Source organism: Euprymna scolopes, chromosome 8, assembly GCF_053919585.1.
Source record: "Euprymna scolopes isolate OS-2025 chromosome 8, ASM5391958v1, whole genome shotgun sequence".
Lineage (NCBI taxonomy): Eukaryota > Metazoa > Mollusca > Cephalopoda > Sepiida > Sepiolidae > Euprymna > Euprymna scolopes.
In genome coordinates, this window is record NC_136489.1 from 138,352,287 (window position 1) to 138,361,387 (window position 9,101).

Genomic DNA, 9,101 nt, shown 5'->3' on the forward strand with positions numbered 1-9,101 from the left:
TATATATATATATAATTACATTATATATATAATGACATTATATATATAATTACATTATATATATATATAATTACATTATATATATAATTACATTATATATATATATATAATTACATTATATATATATAATGTAATTACATTATATTACATTATATATACATATATATATATAATTATTTTAATTTTTTTTTTATTATTAATTATTTTTATACATTTTTTCTCTAAGGCTTAAAATTAAGACATGACTATTACGTTACGTATACATATTTATAATGCTGTCGTCCGACTTTCACCTTTCAAATTCGATTCTTTTTAACATTTAGACATTTGTACCGATTTTCTACTGCGAGAACATAAATATAAAAGTTTTGCATTGGTCCGAATACCCCATATGTTAAGTTTAATGTTTATAAACCAAATATTGGTAGAGGAGCATATTTATTTAAACAAATATACTTAAATATACTTAAATAAATATATATAGTAAAAGGTTTGCTTTTACTATAAACTTTTTGCGCCAATATTAAGCAACTATAAATCACATAGAATATCTGCATGGATATAATTACACGTAATAGTTTACTAAAGATGACCATCCCATCAGAAAACCGAAAAAACTAATAGGGAATTAATCAAAGTGAATGCTTAATAGAATATGTAAATAAGCTAGATCTTTTACCGATAGATGCTATTCCACATCCCATATATAACAAAGTTGTGTCAAAAAAAAATAAATCCAAAAACTGTTTTTAATATGAATATCAATACATCCACCAAAAATTTATAGGATGTAGATTATATTTTATATATCATATATTATACTATATATATATATATATATATATATATATATATATATATATATATATATATATTTGTATTATATATGTATTTTATATCATATCTATGAATAATGGTTACAACATGTTACTCTGAATGTTTCAGCAAATATAATTGGATTTTACCAATCTGCAACCTAATAACATCATTCTATTCAATTCAAGGGTTAATATTTTTTTATACTAAAATCTCCTATGCTGTTTTGGTTCAACCCTTATTTTCTTTCTCTATGTCCTTATATATATAATGTACTAAATAGCAAAATTATATCTAACCCTACTTAATATTTTGCCAATGACTTTTTCTCTGAGAAGTTGAGCCTGTACAGAAAATCCATGGATTAAGAAAATTAATATAACTACTGTTTTCTTTATCCAAACAATAAATTTAATTACTTGTTTCAATTTTTTTTTTGAATGAAATTTTGATATAAAAACTGCATTATATATATATATATATCAATATTGTTTTATATGTATATGTATATTATATAATATATATATTTTATATATATTATATATATCTTTTATATATTCTGTATTATATATATATATATATATATATATATATATATATATATATATATATATATATCTTATACAGTCTGTTTATTATACAAACATTACATGTTTCGTCAGAATCCCAATTCAAAGAGATTGCTTCATCAGATCATAAAGGGGCGATATTGAAATGAGAGTCAAGATTACATTTTTATAACATATTTGGGCGTGGTTTACGCTCTTAAGAATGTGGGGGTATATACTTTGTGATTGTGAGCAGGGGGAATTGTGGAGGAAGGTGTGGTGAAGGAATTGAGTAGCGGTGGTGATCAAGGAACAGTGAAGAAGTATGATGACTGTATCAAGCTGTCGCAGCGGGGAGGTATCGGTATTATTTGAAGTTGTTGGTTGTTTCTTGGCTTAAGTTTTCGCTTTGGTCTGAAGTAATATTATACCATCATAACTGTTACTTCCGTATCATAGGTATTTATGGTTGTTTTTTTTTCTTGTTAGACTTCATTATCCATCTATTTTATTGATAATCTTTATTTATTTATTCATTTAATTTATTATTTTATTATTTATTTATTTAATTGATTTCTCGTTTTTTATCTGTTCACATGTTTGTCGTATTTTTTTTTATTGATTAGTTTATTCATAAGATATATGTTTATATGGTCAAATTAACAGTCAGTGAACAGATCCACAGGCTTATTTATATGTTTTATATATTATACTGGGATTTATATTTTCCACTCTACTGGGGTGTCTAAAATAATCACAAAGGCAAGGATTTTCATATCTATACATAAACTTTATTTCGACGGTTGTCATTTTTTTCATTTGGGTTGTTTATCTTTTCCTCAATACTAGAATATAAATATGTTTTATAGGTTTATATGCTTCGTTATAGAGATAGGTTTTTCAGACACTATACATGCGATCAGGTACATTATAGCATATATTTGTCTATATTGGTGGAGCATTCCGTTCCCAAAGCCCTTTAGTTAGAGTACTTAGTTATTGTTTGGGATCAATTATGTGGTTAGTTTCATTATGTAACGCTGCTTTACAATAATACTTCTCGTAAGTATATATCAACATTCCAATTACAAGCGCGCTAAGCCCATAAGTAATTTTAGTTATTCGTTTTGGGGCGTTTACTTATTAAGTATGCAAATTGCACTCATCTGTATCCAGAAAAATATAAAACTACCTTTATAAAACAACTTGATTCATCGATCATACAATATACCATCAGCCTAACAAATATTTTACAAAGAACTAGCAAACATAAAACAAACCCTGATAAACAATAATTTTCTCAATAAAATCGTCGATAAGCACATACAACTATTTAAACTCACTTAAATCGGAATAATACATTTTTTTATTAACTCTAGTCTTGTTAATTAGCATGAGTGCATAAAATTATGATTTTATTAAGTAAGCAATAACTTATGGTAGAGATTAGGTATTAAAATAACGGTAAATTAAATTTTAATTACTTCACTTTTAATATTTATTTTTATTTTACTGCGTATAAGGTTGTTTTCAACCTAATAATATTAATGTGGGTAAATTTGTAAATTTGTATATATCACTGTTAAATAATACTATTTAATATGTGCATCTGAATGGTTAATTGCTTGTTGAATAACATGTGTAAACTTTATGTTTGGAAGACAATGTGTATAAAGCTCAGGTCGGTCTGATTTGGTCAAATAAGTGTCAAAATAATTGCAGTGATGCATATGAGAGGGTGTGGCTAAATCATGAAAGCTTAGACTTTGCATGCGAGTTAAGTGTTGCGTACATTTAGAAATTGGGTTGGGTGGGATTGGGTTTAGCTTTAAAATCGCCAAGAATAAGATGACATCTTTAATATAGGTTAACATATTTTTCCGGTTGCAAGTTGTTTTCCCACCAAGCCTTTTGGGGCGATTTTATTTTTAATTTATTTTCTGATTAGAGTAAATCTCTAATCGGAAAATAAATTAAAAATAAAATCTCCCTACAAAAACTTGGCGAAAAAACAAACTTGCAACCGGAAAAATATGTTAATATCTGGAGTCGAATTTTTTCCTTGTCTTTGTTTCTGTGCGATTATTTACATACAACGTGTGGGCCCCGAGGGTTGACATGTAACGACTACGTTACATTTAGCCAAACGTAGATCCATCGTCTTTATGAAAGAACAACGCACCAAGTTATGCATCAAAGTTAAAAGAAAAGGAATTTGTTTAAGATTCTCTTATGGACATCTCCAAAAAGTTGTGGGTGAATCTCATTGAGAACCCGTGAAGCATCTTGAAGAAAGATATTTATCCTAATGGAAGACAATTCAACAACGTGTGTAACCTCTTGGGAGCAGTTAAAGTTGCTGTAAAGAATATCAGCCGCTAAAATGTAAAAAATAACATCACATGTTGACAATAGCGTTATTAAAAAGAAATGAGTATTTTTACAATAAATTTTAGGGGGTTCTCATATTTTTTTTTGTTAATATGACTTTTATTTTTAAAATAAAATGTTTTTCCTTCAAGAAATTGACGAATTTGTTCTAAAATCTTTCCATATGTTTGTACATTAGTTTAACACGTTATAAAAAATGTAAAAGCACTAAAATAGAAAGTTGCAAATTAACTTTTGACAGTCAAATTAGTTTTGTTAACTTAGTAAATTTTTCCAAAAAACAAAAAACAAACAAAAACAACAATATCACTATATATCGAAGTTAATAATTGTTATACCGGCCTTCCTTGAACAGGAATTTACACCGATTAGCACTATAAATAGCGCTAGAAATTCCAACACCGGCGAGAGAGATGCGACTGCACTTCAACTGCTAGCCGAGTGCCCAGCAGATATACACGCTTTCCTATCTTTGTACATTATTGATAATACACTTGTTCCTTAACCGAACCTCGACTTGATTGTTCTTATTTTCACTGTTGTTCCACGACACAACAGATTGGCGACAAGGAATCGAAACGACCATCACTGCAGAGAATCATCAAAAGTGATTGGAATAAAGATTCGTAAAATCTTTACGGCAGAACACCTTCGTCATTTCAACAGATATTTGGATACACAAGGATTAACAGCGAATTAATTACTACACTAGTAATTTGGCGACGGGAAAAAACTTGCTATCAAAATCTACAGCGAAAAACACGAATGTCAATTATTTAATAATTGAACACACTTACCAAGTGTTTTAGAAAGGAAAAAAGGGTTCATTTTTTTCTTCACCAGAAGCCATTTTTTCTACCGTAAGAATCTTCTTCTCCAAAGTTAGATGTCCCAAACCAACTAGCAAATACCGTGTAAGCTTATCTTTATTTCGATAACATCTGGGATTTGAAAAACAAAACAAAACAAAAAAAAACACGCTTGACTTTGTAAAGAGAAAAAGATACAGACCGTGAAAAATAATTATTCGCGTACGTCATTTGTGTTCAAGTCATTTTTTGCAAAAGGCAAAGAGTGTAAAAAATAAATAAATAAAATAAAAGTTTCCCATACGAATTCGTCGGATATTTAAAGCGACGGATTTTATTTTTGCTACGTAAAAACGCGTGCAAATAAAAAATTGTTAAACAAATGTTATTTCGCTTGATTGTTTTGATCCGATAAGACTAGAAATATAGCGTTCAACAAATTAAGTTACAAAATGACTGCTAAACTGTTCTTCAAACAAAAGAATTGAGACAGAAAACTTCGTTGATTTTTTTTTACTAAGGAATATCTTTTAATACAAGCGTAAATTGTAAACTGATTTCGTATGATGGATGCGAAATTCAAAGATTCACTGTTGGAATTGTTCCAATTGCAGGCAGAGCAAAATCTCGCGTTGCAAAAGCAGCAAATTCAACAAGTAGAAAGAGAAGAGAGATTTAAACAAGCATTTGAAGAAAAAATGCTTCAACAACAGAAACGCTTCGAGGGAATATTGATGAAAACACAGGAGGAACAAAGAAAAATTCTGGAAGCGACACAGTTAACTAAAGCAGACGATAATCATAACGCATTTTCTCAAACAGCTGTGTGGACCGCTATTGAAAATTTCAATTATAATCCAGAAGACGATGCCACTTTCCTCCAGTACTATAGATGATATGAGAATATTTTTATATCGGATTGTAGTACTTGGTCAAACGCGAAAAAAGTTAGGCTTTTGCTAAGGAAATTGGGAACAGCCGAGCATACAAAGTTCGTGAATTTTATTCTCCCAAAAAAGACCAGTGAGTTGAGCTTCCAAGAAACAGTTACGCTACTTACAGAACTGTTTTCTGCAAAGGCGTCTCCTTTCCATAGGTGATATAAATGTATGAATGTTACTAGAAGAGAGGAAGACGACTACACTACTTATGCAAGTATAGTGAACAAGCATTGCGACGATTTTAAACTGGAAGAATTATCATCTAATAATTTTAAATTGTGCAAGGGATGGTCTTAAATAAAGACGCTAAAATCAGGCGTCATGTTTTAAATAAACTCGAAAACGAACCGAATTTAAAACTACAAGACTTAGCGGAAGACTGTGAACGGTTTATTGCATTGAAACAAGACAGTCGTGACATAGAAAAAAACGGAGTGTCGCATATTAAAAAGATCCACCAAAAGAAAAATTCGACTTCAAAAAATAACCAGAGAAAGAAACAGAGAAAAGATCCACCTGGACCATGTTGGAGGTGTGGAAATAAACATTGGTACAATGAATGTCCCTACAAATTCAAACAATGTGACAACTGCCACCAGAAAGGGCATAAAGCATCGCATTGTAGAAAAAAAATATCGTAGAAAGACATCCATTAAACTTACGAAAATTGAACCTGAGGAACAAAATATCCGGAAATATGTACAGGTCAAAATGTTTAAAAAGAAAGTAAGGCAACAGCTTGAAAGTCGCTCTGACATTTCCATTATTAATGTACAAACATGGAAAAAGCTTGGGAGACTCACTATGATTAAATCACATAAAACGGCGAGAAGCGTCAGTGGCGAAAAAATGACCTTTGAAGGAGAATTATTGACGAATATTTTTTTTCCAGAACAGGGCCGAAAAAGCAAGAATTGTTGTCATGCGAAAATCAAACAATCTCTTTGAAACTGATCTGTTCAAAAAGTTTAGACTATGGGATCTGCCTTTAAGTTCATTTTGCCAAAAGGTTGAGGATTCGAATGTGGAGGCAGAAAAACTTAAGGAGTTAAAAGAGAATTTCCCAGACGTATTTTCAAGCGGTTTGGGGAGGTGTACAAAAGCGGTAGCAAAATTTCACGTAAAAGTGTTCAGAAAGAAAAGAAATGTTCCACACGCCGCTATAGAACAGATAGACAGTGAATTAGAAAGACTCGAAAACATGAGTGTCATCAGAAAAAAATGATCACAGTGAGTATGCTGCATCAACGGTTTACATAAAAAAGAAGAGTAAGGAGATTCGGGTTTGCGCCGACTTCGCGTAGGCTTAAACGGGGCATTACAAGATCACCCTTATCTTCTTCTGAGCCCTGAAGAGATATTTGCGAAACTTAGTGGAGGGAAATATTTTTCTAAAATCGACCTCAGTGACGCGTACTTACAAGTTCCAGTCGATGAGGAGTGTTCAAAGCTGCTATGTATTAATACCCATACGGGATTGTACAAGTTTAACAGACTTTCTTTTAGGGTCAAAGTCGTCCCTGCGATTTTTCAGCAAATTATGGACATTATGTTAAACGGGTTGGATTTTGCAGTAGGTACCTGGACGATGTGTTAATGAAAAATGTTAGCAAAGAACAACACAAAGCTCATGTAAACCAAGTATTCAAAAAGATCCAGGGTTATGGATTTAAAGTAAAACAAGGAAAAATGTACATTTTTCATGGAGAAAATAAAATACTTGGGGCAAATCATCGATAAACATGGAAGAAGGCCAGATCCAGATAGATCGAGTGCAATAAAGAATATGCCTGCTCCAGAAAATATTGCGTCTTTACAAAGTTACTTAGGTTTGGCAAATTACTACAATGTATTTGTGTCAAATATGCATAAACTAAGGTCGCCTTTAAATGAACTGTTAAGGAAAGACCAAAATGGGTCTGGACGCAAGAGTGCGAAGAAACATTTCGGGAAATTAAAGAGATTTTAACGTCTGACTCACAAATTGAAAAAGAGGCGCTAAACATTATATTCGCGATAAAGAAATTTCATCGTTTCCTGCACAGTAGGCAATTTCTGTTACAAACAGACCACAAACCATTATTAACGATTTTCGGATCGAAAAAGGGACAACCACAACATATGGCGAATAGACTCCAAAGATGGAGTACCATACTTCTGAATTACAATTTTCAAATCGAGTATGTACCGTCTAAAAAATTTGGTCATGCAGACGGGTTATCGAGGTTAATACCTAAGCAGACAGAACCATTGGAGGATATGGTAATAGCAGCCATTCAAGCGGAAGTTGAAGTAAAAAATACGTTATGTGACACAATAAAAGAACTTCTAGTAACGCTTGATGAGATTAAGAGTAAGGCAGAGGTGGACGAATTTATTATACGCACGAAAGAAAGGATCAACAATAACGAACTGGATGAAGAAATCTTTTCAATTTGCGATAACGTCCTGTTATATAGCTACAGGTTCGTAATTCCTGCGATATTACAGAAAAGAATGCTCAATGAATTCCACGTAGGGCATCCAAGTATATCAAGAATGAAAAGCCTCATGCGCTCTTTCGTTTATTGGCCGAACATAGATAAGAATATAGAAGGAAAAATCAGGGAGTATAGAAGATGTGCATTAGCTATGAAAGCTCCTCCGACTCAATTCGGATCGTGGGCAAAACCGGACCGACCTTGGTCTAGGATTCATTTAGATTTTGCAGGACCGCTAGATAGGTTCTACTATCTCATTGTTGTAGACAGCCTATCTAAATGACCAGAAGTATTCAAATGTAAGAATACCACATCCGAACTATGAACTATTCGCTAGGTTCGCATTGTTACAGACAATGGAACGCAATTTACGTCTACCGAATTTAAAGATTTTTGCGAAGATCATCTAATCGAGCATATAAACATTCAGCCATACCACCCAAGAAGTAATGGACAAACAGAGAAGTTCATTGACACATTCAAGAGAGCTCTGAAAAAAGCTAGTGGATCGCAGACGGATAAGTCAATTCAACAGTTTTTACAAGTCTACAGAGTCACTTCGAATGCAAACATTGAAATGTCGAAGACACCTGCTGAGGTTATGTTCAGCCGCAAAGTTAGATCGATTTTTCACAAGTTATTACCAAACCAGGATAGGCCAAACCTAAAAAAAAAAAAACAAAAAACGATAACAAAAAAACAAAACAAAAAAAACGGTATAAAGTTGGCGGAAGAGTCTTCTACAAGATTCACAAAAATAATCAGACTTTCTGGGAATCCGGCATTGTTGAGAAACAAATAGGCAACATAGTCTACATGATTAAGGGACCAGACTTTGTGCGCAAACGTCACATTAACAAAATTCGGAAAAGATACTTGAACAGTGAGGTGATCAGATCGCCCGAGGAGGACATCATGGACACAGTGTTTGATACTTTTCAGGTGTCCATACCAGATACAGCTCCGGAGAAAAGAAAACGGAAATCAACAGAATTGATTAGGGTGAACCGAAAACAAAAACGTTATTAATCCCAGACGGGATATTTTCAAAGGGATGTGTTATACCGGCCGTCCTTGAACAGAGGAATTTACACCGATTAACACTATAAATAGCGC